Raw genomic sequence first — 11,142 nt, 5'->3', positions numbered from 1 at the left:
CCACCCCTGAAGCTGATTTCCTGCCTGAGAAACCATAAACTAATTGTAGAACAAAAGGTACGTTTTGAGAGGTCCTCCACTTTCAGCAGTTACTGCGTTAAAACATATCTGATGCAGAGCGACTTGTAAATGTTTTGCATGTTCTGTGAAGATATTCTGGTTGATGTATGCTGTTAATACTGCTGGATGTGATGATATAGCATGAAGTAAAGCAAGCTGCATAGTTTAGTGTCAAAATTTTTAGTTTCAGCTGTTCCAAAGAGCATGTATTTGGGTAAAGAGTAGGCAGCTGCCTTTTTTTTTCAGTCAACTGTCATCTTTACTAAGTCACTTTCCACCTGCTGCTTTTTTGAAATACTAAAATCCTTCCCACTCTCTTCAAATGAGTTACCAAGATTCAGACCTATAGTGCCAGGATAATGTCTATTACATGACTGACAATGAAAAGAACTGTGTGAAGAAAGCAACAGGTAATTTGTGGTACTTAGCAGGATGGTTTTGTGGCTTTTTTTTTTAATTGAAATACATTCACTGACATTTATTATTTATTTATTGTCTGGTGATGATGACTCCTATTTTGCTACTATTTTTTTAAGCCAAATTTTCAGCGTATTTAATGTCCAATTTGAACTACTTTTTCATAATTAAGATTATTACTATTAATGAATGAAAATAGGTTAACACCTTAAAAAACACATTTTCAGAGAACAGCTTCGTTACCTTAGGCATTCAGCTTCTAAAAGTATTTAGGCACACTGTGTTAGTGCTGTTAGGTCTGTGTGATGTAGATGAGGGTTTAATTTCTAAAATATAATAGGATGCCCTTAAACTGAGACCTTCTGACCATCCACATTAATGGTCTCTCAATGTAGTCCCTAAGAATTTTGTTCATACCAGGGCCTGAAGGAAGTCATGTGGCTCTGCCAAACTGCCCCTGTCTCTCCCCGTCTGCGTTTCAAACTTGTCTGCGTGGGAAAGGCTTGAGCATAGGAAGCCAAATAGGAATAACTTCAGAGCTTGCTGGTCCTGGCTGGGACATGACTGCTTCACAGGCAGGGGTTACTTTATCAGCATTACACGACCTGCCAAGGGGCAAGGTACAAAGAGAAGGTGCCCACAGGAAAGGAGAAAAGGGGTTACAGGTGCTGAAAATGATCTCACCAATGGTTAGCACAGCAGAGTGTTACAGACTACAGACCAGTAAGACCCAGGCCCCCAAGTTAAATCTATTTCATAAAGTTGGCTGGAATAGTACTTAATTAAAAGAAGGGCCATAGGATTTTAGGACCTGTTTAAATTTATGCCATTTTGACTGATTATTTCAAAATATCTAGGACCCGATGCATAGCAACAGTCAGCACTAAGGATAACTGGTGGTTTCACTAATGGGTAATGTCAAGTGTAGAGAAAACTGAAATATCCAGAGTGACTGGTACTTCTGAAAGCAAAAACTGAAATATCCAGAATGACTGGTACTTCTGAAAGCAAAGTCCAGATGTAAATTAAAGTTTTAAATGCTCTGACTTCATCCATTTAAGATTTTCAAAACCTGTGGGTGTGGGAATGAAAACACTGCTCATCCATTATTAGTAGCACTCTTTCATTTTTCTGGTTATTGATTGTAAGCCTAATGAACTTGTAAATCAATAGCAACTCCATTAAAATCCTTCTGGCTTTGTAGTGTTCTAAGCGGTCTAAGACAAAACACTGTTTAAAAGTCATTCTTTAAATTTATATAAATATGTATTTTTATACATGCACATACATATATGAGCATTTCAATTTCAGCTAAAGAGAACTCACAAAATCTTGATGAAATAACTGTAGACCTTAATATGATACAACCATGATTTTATAGAAGTTATAACACAACTTTTTATACCTATATAACTTCTGCTATGGAACTGATATGGTTGTTCACATGCATAAACATTAGACACCTGCTATAGCTAAACTCAAATAAATTGGTTTATATTAACCAGGGAGAAGCAGAACTTCAGTATAATCCTTATTGGTCCAGAAAAACAACTCTTAGATGAAGTCCTCTGTCAGGTGAGGTAAAATCTGTGCACTGTACAATAAACAGAAATAAATTCGGATCTTCATTGAGTTCTACTGCAAAAGTTTTCTTATCATGGAGGTTTCATTAGAACAAGTTACTTCCTTTTATACCTTTTGTATAGCAGCTTTCCTTCTAAAAGCTCAAAATACAACACAAATGACACATGCCATTCTTGTGAAAATCCATCTTTCTACAAAAGTAAAGGATGTCAGCAGGACTGGTGTAAAAATTTTGCGGCTTTCTTTGTTTTTTAGACAGATGAAAAAAGCCTAGCTTCCCTTTTTACCCTTCGAATTTTGCTTCCATTGCAATTGTTTGTACTTTGCTGACAGGACAATCCAAAGAGCTCCTAGGATGATGAAAAGAATGCACTGAAAGGGGAGACTACAAGAGTTGGCTTGTGCAAAAAAAAAAGGAATAAATTCAGTTGTCTAGAAAGGCATTAGACATACCCTTCAGAGATAAAGTAATATACTATTTGATTAAGGGTAATGATAGTCAAGACACAAGTAGATATATGCAGTACAAACACATTTATATTTTAAATCTGAAGAAAAATTCCAACCATCAGGAAACTAAGGTTCCCAAATAGCCTTACAATAGGTATGAGGGGGTAAATAATCTCACTGTCTTTATGACGGCACCTTATTACTTTACAAAAGAGATTTCATGGTTGCCTATAATAGGGAACCAGACTGAGTGACTCAGAAAGTAATTTCTAATCCTATGCTTCCAAATTCCACTTCTCTGTTTAGGTGGGGGTAGGGCAGAGAAGGGTTTATGTAGAAAAGTGAATCATTAATGTAATGTAAGATTTTAAAAGGAGAAATAAGGTAATGTGTTTACATTCTCAGACATGTAAACATAAATATGGAAGAGAGCAGTAAAAGAATGTACAAGACCAGGTGCAATTGCAAATAAATACAGTAGAGTAAAAATGATGCAGTGGCTTTTATGATTTTATGCCTGTGAAGTGCACACCTATAGTTTATTGGTCTCACAGAAAGAAATTTTAACACTACTGTCCATTTTATAGTCAGCCACACTGAGTTACTATACAGGTGAGCAGGCTTCCTAAATTATATGTATTACTGGGAAAAGATGCCAATCTTCTGTAAGGAGATTCAGATGACTTAAAATGGGGCAGCAATTTGACTTCTGACACAGATGGTCTGAACAGCCCCATAAAAGTGCTTTCCTTCTGTCATTGGCTGTAAGCACTAATTTATGCTGAACCTACTTAATGTGCGTTTTCAGTAGCATTTCTTGCACAAGTTTACTTGATAGATATTATAAAACACCAAAGAACTGAAAGGAAAACAAATTTCACTCATCATCAGGAATGTCATTCAGATCTATGGCTAGTTGTGTCATCTGACACATGGGTATTGTTTCTCTGTGCAGAAATTCATTTTCCTTCTTTCTTGTTCCGCAGTAGGAAATGAGCGCCTTAGTCCAAAGTTCAGGTCAGAATGGAATTTCCACCCTGCAGCATTTCTCTGAAACCACTCTTGGGTGGTGAATCTCTCCTTCTATGGTGGTAATGGAATCCCCCAGCCAGTCTATACTAATGATTTTAGTTGCCTCCAGAATCGCTTATGACTAAGTGTAAAATCCTCTTATACCTCACTACCTCCTGACCCTGCTGAACCCAAGTCTAACAAGATAACCAAGGCTGTTCTCAAAACTTCTTCACAGTGGAGCTGTTTATACACAAAGGCATGAACACTTCATTAAGAGTTGGCAATAAAGACCATGTGCTCAGGAGCTAAAACTGCTGCAGAAATACATGTATCCAAACTAGATGTGAGTTCTTCCCAGTACTTTTACAGTCTGAGGGCTGGAAGCGCAGAAAATGATAAACTTTTTAAAATGCATATACATATTCTATTACTTCATAATGTTACATATTGCACAATGCCACCCAGTGTTTTCAGACTATAAGTGCCTGCTCTCAGAAATGTGTTCATTTCAGGTCATATCTCAGAAAATTGCAGTATGAGAGTTCTTGTTCTGCAAACTCTTAAACAAGAAAGCTTACCTGTTGTTTGAACTGAAACTTAACCATTCTCTGTCAATACAGTGCAACCCCATTCTAGCCAAGGGATCATTCTGGTGTGGGTATGTCACATGCAAGAGCTTGAGAAGTTTATAAGCATTTGTTCACTCCTCATTCATTGCAGCAAGGATTCTTGAGTTGTTTCTCCAGAGGTTCAGTTTGGGCATTATTGTACTTTCCTAACTCATGTAGCAATACTTGGACTTTTTAGTTAGCTAGGCTAGTAAAGATATCTTTTTCTGGTTTTCTGTTTGTTTGTTTGATTGATTGATTAATTTTCCGTGTAATTTTCCAGAAAGCGTTCCTTAGATGTTTAGGCTATCTTGTTTCATCTATTACTCCACATATGAGAGCACCCTGCAGTGAATAGTGGGCTTGCTGGTTGCCTTGACTGTCTGACAGATGCCTACATCATTGGAAATGCTCTACAAATCCTTTATATGGCATGTTCTTAAGTGCTGCAAAACTGCACATACACTTCCTGAGAAAAACCCATAGGACTGGATGTAGCTGCACATTATCTGTCTGTATATTTCAGCAGAGAATCTAAGAATGTCTGTGGAGGTTTCCTGCACAAATCTTCACTTCCAAACCTGGAGTTAAGGAAGACAACCTCAGCACATTTTCCCCATTTCTCTTCAGTATTATCTCACAAAATGGGCACCAGAATCACCTTAAGGATACCACATTATTGTGTGACAGAACATGCATGGATATGCTGCAGAACAAGTCCTCACGAAAGAAGCACATACATATGTTAGATCCTAGCAAGGTCTTCATGCTTTTTTATGTAACACATATTGAGGTGGGTAATACAGGCTTTGACAACAAACACTGTAGCTGTTTTTGTTTTAAACAAAAAGGCTAAAACCAGTTATTTCACATATCCAGAATTAGCCAAGTTCTGAATATATATATTAGCGTGAGATATATTGCTCTAAGTATTATAAACTTAGCATAAGCCAGTATAACCAGAAATTTATCTTGAAATATAAATGAAAATTGTCATGCTTCAAACAGGTGGTTTGCCAGAGAAACCTGTTTTCAGAATTAAAAGAACCAAAACCAAAACAAAACAAATCCAGAAAAAAAACAAAAAAGCACCAAGTCTTTCTGGCTCCTGGGTGCCATTGAACTCATTCTTAACTGCTAACCTTTTGATCTTGTGAACACTGATATTGATATACCTTTCTCTCTGATTCCTAGCCTTTTCTACCAAGTCAAACAGGATTTTGCCAGTTTTGCTCAGTGACATGGCCAAAGCTGTTGTGGCTTCTGGTTCCCATATTACTAGTTCAACTTTATTTCTTGCTTCTTTATCAAGGTAAAGATGAGATGAAGACACGATCTTCCAAAAGGACATGATATTCACTCAGTCCAATGACTTGGATGAGTCTTGCGAAGACCAATGCAATCTTGCACCTCACTAGTCACATGTCAACCTGGACCAAAACTGTGAAAATTTTGAAGAAAAGAATGAGATTCTTCTCTTTGTACAGGCCAACCACTGTGCAAAATGTCAATTCGAATCCATCCAAAGAGGTGTATATGCTTTGCAGTATAACATGCATCCAAATTACTATTGTAAATAACGTTTCTCTCAGTGAAATGAGTTGTTGGTTCTTTGGCAAATACACTGATCAGCCTTAAAACAGTGATTCAAAGCAAAAAACAGATCTGAGAAAAATAAATTTTGAATGTTGTGTTGTTTTCAAAACATAGTTGCATTTAATGGCTGAATATTATACTTCTCTATATAGCAACGCGGAATCATTTTGCTGCATACTACTGTCTCCTTTTTAAAAACTCTTTCTTTAATGACTTTTGCTGCTTCCTTCCAGAACTTTTTGTTCTTTTCTTCTTTCCATTTTAGTTCCAACACATACTCAGCCTGTAAAGGGAACTTCTATTTAAGATCTCTTCATCTCAGCCTAGGGATATATATTCTTCTTTGGGTCAATGCTGAGTGACATAGCTTCTTCTTTAATCAACCATTACAAAGCTCAAAACCACTTCTGTTAACATCTGAAACTTTATATACTTATCTATAGCAATTTCTGAAAATTGCTTCTTTCAAATCATTACTCCTTTGTGCTGTTGCTGAAAGGCATACTGTGGAAAATATCTCTTGAATATACTATTAAATATTGAATGCAAGGCAACTTAGGCTCTCACTAAAAGGGCTTTTTTTTCCTGTGACAAATATATACATTACATTTTTCTTGTGAGGATGAAAGTAGCTGAAATAGGAGGATGTATCATCTAGTCTGTTCTTGTCTTAGTTTTTGAGATCCTGCAGGAAAACAATATTCAGGCCTGTGCATTAACTTATGCACAGGCCTGAAATACAAGAGATGTACTTAATTGGTATGGTGTCCACCTAAGAGCAAGGTAGAGGTCCACATCCCTACTCTTTCATCTGAATGTTTGTGCACACAACACTGTGGAAATCAGAATACAGATGATTACTCCAGACAACAGGCAAGAGCTAAGGCTGATTTTGTGATTGAATTTTTAAATTGTGCTATGATTCTGTGATTCTGTAATCAGTGAATCATGGAAATTACGAGGAACAGGATTGTTTGGGCATAGAGTCAGGGTAAGAAGGCTGTAGTTTCCCATTAAGCACACATGGCATACCACCTCAGCAGAAAGACCATGTAGTTCCTTTCTGAGGCTCCCATTTATTCTTTAAAGTGTATCACAGTATCACAGTATCACAGTAGGTTAGAGATTGGAAGGGACCTCAAAAGATCATCTAGTCCAATCCCCCTGCCGGAGCAGGAACACCTAGATAAGGTTACACAGGAACGTGTCCAGGCGGGTTTTGAATGTCTCCAAAGAAGGAGATTCCACAACCTCCCTGGGCAGCCTGTTCCAGTGTTCCGTCACCCTCACTGAGAAGAAGTTTCTTCTCAGGTTTAAGTGGAACCTCTTGTGCTCCAATTTGTACCCATTACCCCTTGTCCTTTCATTGTTTGCCACTGAGAAGAGCCTGGCTCCATCCTCGTGACACTCCCCCTTTATATATTTATATACACTAATAAGGTCACCCCTCAATCTCCTCTTCTCCAAACTATAGAGACCCAGCTCCCTCAGTCTTTCCTCATAAGGGAGATGCTCCACTCCCTTAATCATCTTAGTTGCCCTGCGCTGGACTCTCTCCAGCAGGTCCCTGTCCTTTTTAAACTGAGGGGCCCAGAACTGGACACAATATTCCAGATGAGGTCTCACCAGGGCAGAGTAGAGGGGAAGGAGGACCTCTCTCGACCTACTAACCACCCCCCTTCTAATACAACCCAGGATGCCATTGGCCTTCTTGGCCACAAGGGCACAGTGTCGGCTCATGGTCACCCTGTCGTCCACCAGGACCCCCAGGTCCCTCTCCCCTACACTGCTCTCTAACAGGTCGTTCCCCAGCCTATACTGGAACCTGGGGTTGTTCCTGCCCAGATGCAGGACTCTACACTTTCCCTTGTTATATTTCATCAAGTTATTCCCCGCCCAGCTCTCCAGCCTGTCCAGGTCCCTCTGGATGGCAGCACAGCCTTCTGGCGTGTCGGCCACCCCTCCCAGCTTAGTGTCATCAGCAAACTTGCTGATAGTACACTCAATTCCCTCATCTAAATCGTTGATGAATATATTAAATAATACTGGTCCCAGTACCGACCCTTGAGGCACTCCACTAGATACAGGCCTCCAACTAGACTCCGCCCCATAGACTACAACTCTCTGGCTTCTCTCCTTCAGCCAGTTCACAGTCCACCTCACTACCCGATCATCCAGACCACACTTCCTCAATTTAGCCGCAAGGATGCTGTGGGAGACCGTGTCAAACGCTTTGCTGAAGTCGAGGTAGACCACATCCACCGCTCTACCATCATCCATCCACCGTGTTATTTCCTCATAAAAGGCTACAAGATTGGTCAAGCACGACTTCCCCTTGGTGAAGCCATGTTGACTGCCCCTCATAACCCTCTTATCCTTGATATGCCTTAAGATGGCACCAAGGATAAGGTGTTCCATCACTTTCCCAGGAATGGAGGTGAGGCTAACCGGTCTATAGTTACCCGGGTCCTCCTTCTTGCCCTTTTTGAAGACAGGAGTGACATTTGCTTTCCTCCAGTCCTCAGGCACCTCTCCCGTTTCCCAAGACTTGGTAAAGATGATGGAGAGCGGTCTAGCAATGACCTCAGCCAGTTCCCTCAGCACCCGCGGGTGCATCCCATCTGGACCCATGGATTTATGGATATCCAGATTGCTCAACTGGTCTTTAACCCATTCCTCATCGACTAAGGCAGACCGCTCCGTTGACCTATCTTCATCCGGGGTCTCAGCGGTACAGGGCTCTTCAGGACTGCCTCCAGCAGAGTAGACAGAGACAAAGAAGTCATTCAGTAACTCTGCCATCTCTGTATCTTCTGTCACCAGGGCACCCGTCCCGTTCATCAGCGGGCCTACATTGCCTCTGGTGTTAGTTTTACCTGCCATGTATTTGAAAAAGCTCTTTCTGCTGTCCTTGACCCCTCTCGCCAGCTTTAATTCCAAGGAGGCCTTAGCCATCCTAGCAGCTTTCCTACATCCTCTAGCAGCAGCCTTATATTCTTCCCAAGTGGCCAGCCCTTCTTTCCATGACCTGTAAACTCTCCTCTTCCACTTGAGCATACCGAGCAATTCCCTATTTAGCCACGCAGGTCTCCTGACCCTCTTCCTCGACTTCCTACGTGTCGGGATGCTCCGATCTTGAGCTCGGAAAAAGCAGTCCTTGAACGTCAACCAACTATCTTGGGCCCCTTTCCCTTCAAGCAGCCTAGCCCACTGGATTTCCCCTAGCAATCGCTTGAAGAGGCCAAAGTTTGCCCTGCTAAAGTCCAGGGTTGCGATTCTACTTGCTATTCTACTGACCCTACCACACAAGATCCTGAATTCTACCATCTCGTGGTCGCTGCAACCAAGGCAGCCCTCAACCTTCACTCCTTCAACCAGACCCTCCTTGTTAGTGAGGATGAGATCCAGCAGCGCACCTCTCCTGGTTGGCTCATCCACCATTTGCATGAGGAAGTTATCATCCATACACTGGAGGAACCTCCTGGACTGCGGCTGGGTTGCCGAGTAGTCCTTCCAGCAAACATCAGGGAAGTTAAAATCCCCCACGACGACCACGGCCTGTGACTGTGAGGCCGCTGTCAGCTGCCTGTAGAAGGCCTCGTCAACTTCCTCACCCTGATCCGGTGGCCTGTAACAGACCCCCACAACAGTATCGCCCCTGCCAGCCTGCCCCTTAATTCTCACCCACAGACTCTCGACTCGCTCATCATCTGTCCCCGGACAGAACTCAATGCATTGTAGCTGCTCTCGCACATAAAGAGCAACCCCACCACCCCGCCTGGCTGGCCTGTCTTTCCTGAAAAGGACATAGCCCTCCATGACTATATTCCAGTCATGTGAGCTGTCCCACCACGTCTCTGTAATTGCCACCAGATCATAATCTCCCGACTTAACACAGGTTTCCAGCTCCTCCTGCTTATTTCCCATGCTGCGCGCATTGGCGTACAGACATTTCAGGGAGCGAGCCGAGCACACCGATTTCACCCTAGGATTACAGGAGGCCTCCCAGTCTTCATCAATTCCGGAGCGCTGTCCCACTGAGGCAAGCCGAGCTACAACCCCATCCCCCTTCAAATCTAGTTTAAAGCTCTCCAAATGAGCCCCGCTAATTCGTGCCCCAGCATCCTTTTACCTCTGTGCGATAAACCTTTCCCACATGCCAATGTCCAGGCCGGTGCCCTATAAAACCAGCCGTTATCAAAGAATCCAAAGCCCTGCCTGGAGCACCAGCCTCGAAGCCAATCGTTTATGGACTGCATTTTCCCATTCAGTCCCACATCATCAACAGAAGATGGAAGGAGCGAAGAGAAGATCACCTGAGCCCCAGAGTCTTTCACCATCCGCCCCAAGGCCCTGTAGTCTTTCTTCATCTCCCTCAGAGTGCGGGAAGCAACTTCCCCTTCACCCGTCTGGAAGACCAGCAGCGGGTAGTAGTCTGTCGGGCGCACCAGGTTGGGGAGCACCCTGGTGATATCCCTGATCCGGGCTCCAGGCAGACTACACACTTCCCTATGATGAGGGTCAACTCTGCATATCGGGCCCTCTGTTCCTTTCAGAATGGAATCACCCACTACAATGACCCTTCTTTCTTTCTTACCAGAGGCAGTCTTGAGGTGCGAAGTCGACTGCTTTTTCCTATGTGGCCTTGTAGGCGGGCCTTGCACCACATCCTCACCTACTTCTCCTTCCAGATCCAGGGCCTCAAACCTATTACAGAGGGACACCTGGGGAAGCGGGGCAGGAAGGGAGGAGGGCTGCCCACGACGCCGAACCGGAACTCGCTTCCAACCCTCCTCATCTTTTTGGTCCCCTACCTCCGGGCGACAGCTACATGACAGGGGCTGTCTCAGGCCATCCCCCTCTGTCTGAGAGGGCATAATTTATTTGTTTATATAACAAGGGACACGTTTGTGACTTCTTAAAAGACAGGAAATAAATTACTACTCTGAGAGAACAGGGGGAACATGGAAAAGAAAGAAGAGAAGCAGAACCAAAGCAGTATTTCTAATGGGATAAATTTTGCATTAGGTGAACCAATGCCTTGGAACTTTTTCAATGAGAAATGCAGTTTTGTCTTCTCTGCTGAGTGATGCACACAGCACTGAACTTTACTCCCCTCTCTCCTCCAACTAACTTGTTCAATGAGTTAAATATAATTCTCAATTGTAAAATTTCTTTTAAAAATATCTAGTCTAGATTTCAATAAACATCTGAAAGAAAACACTTTTCAAATGCACCTTTGCAACCTGCAGCACCTTACAGTGTGAGAAAAGTTCTGGTCTGACTGTTCAGGGATTCTGACTAAATAGAAACTACTTGAACATGACTGGGAAAGAAAGTTAAAGAAGAAACTGGTATCTGGTGATGCTCTCTTTTTTTGTCAGATTTTACAAAATCGCTACCTGACAGGCAC

Source organism: Neopsephotus bourkii, unplaced genomic scaffold (genome assembly GCF_033783945.1).
Source record: "Neopsephotus bourkii isolate Nb327-2 ecotype Australia unplaced genomic scaffold, CSIRO-AGI_Nbou_v1 NB_1388, whole genome shotgun sequence".
NCBI lineage: Eukaryota > Metazoa > Chordata > Aves > Psittaciformes > Psittacidae > Neopsephotus > Neopsephotus bourkii.
This window is presented reverse-complemented; position numbering follows the sequence as displayed.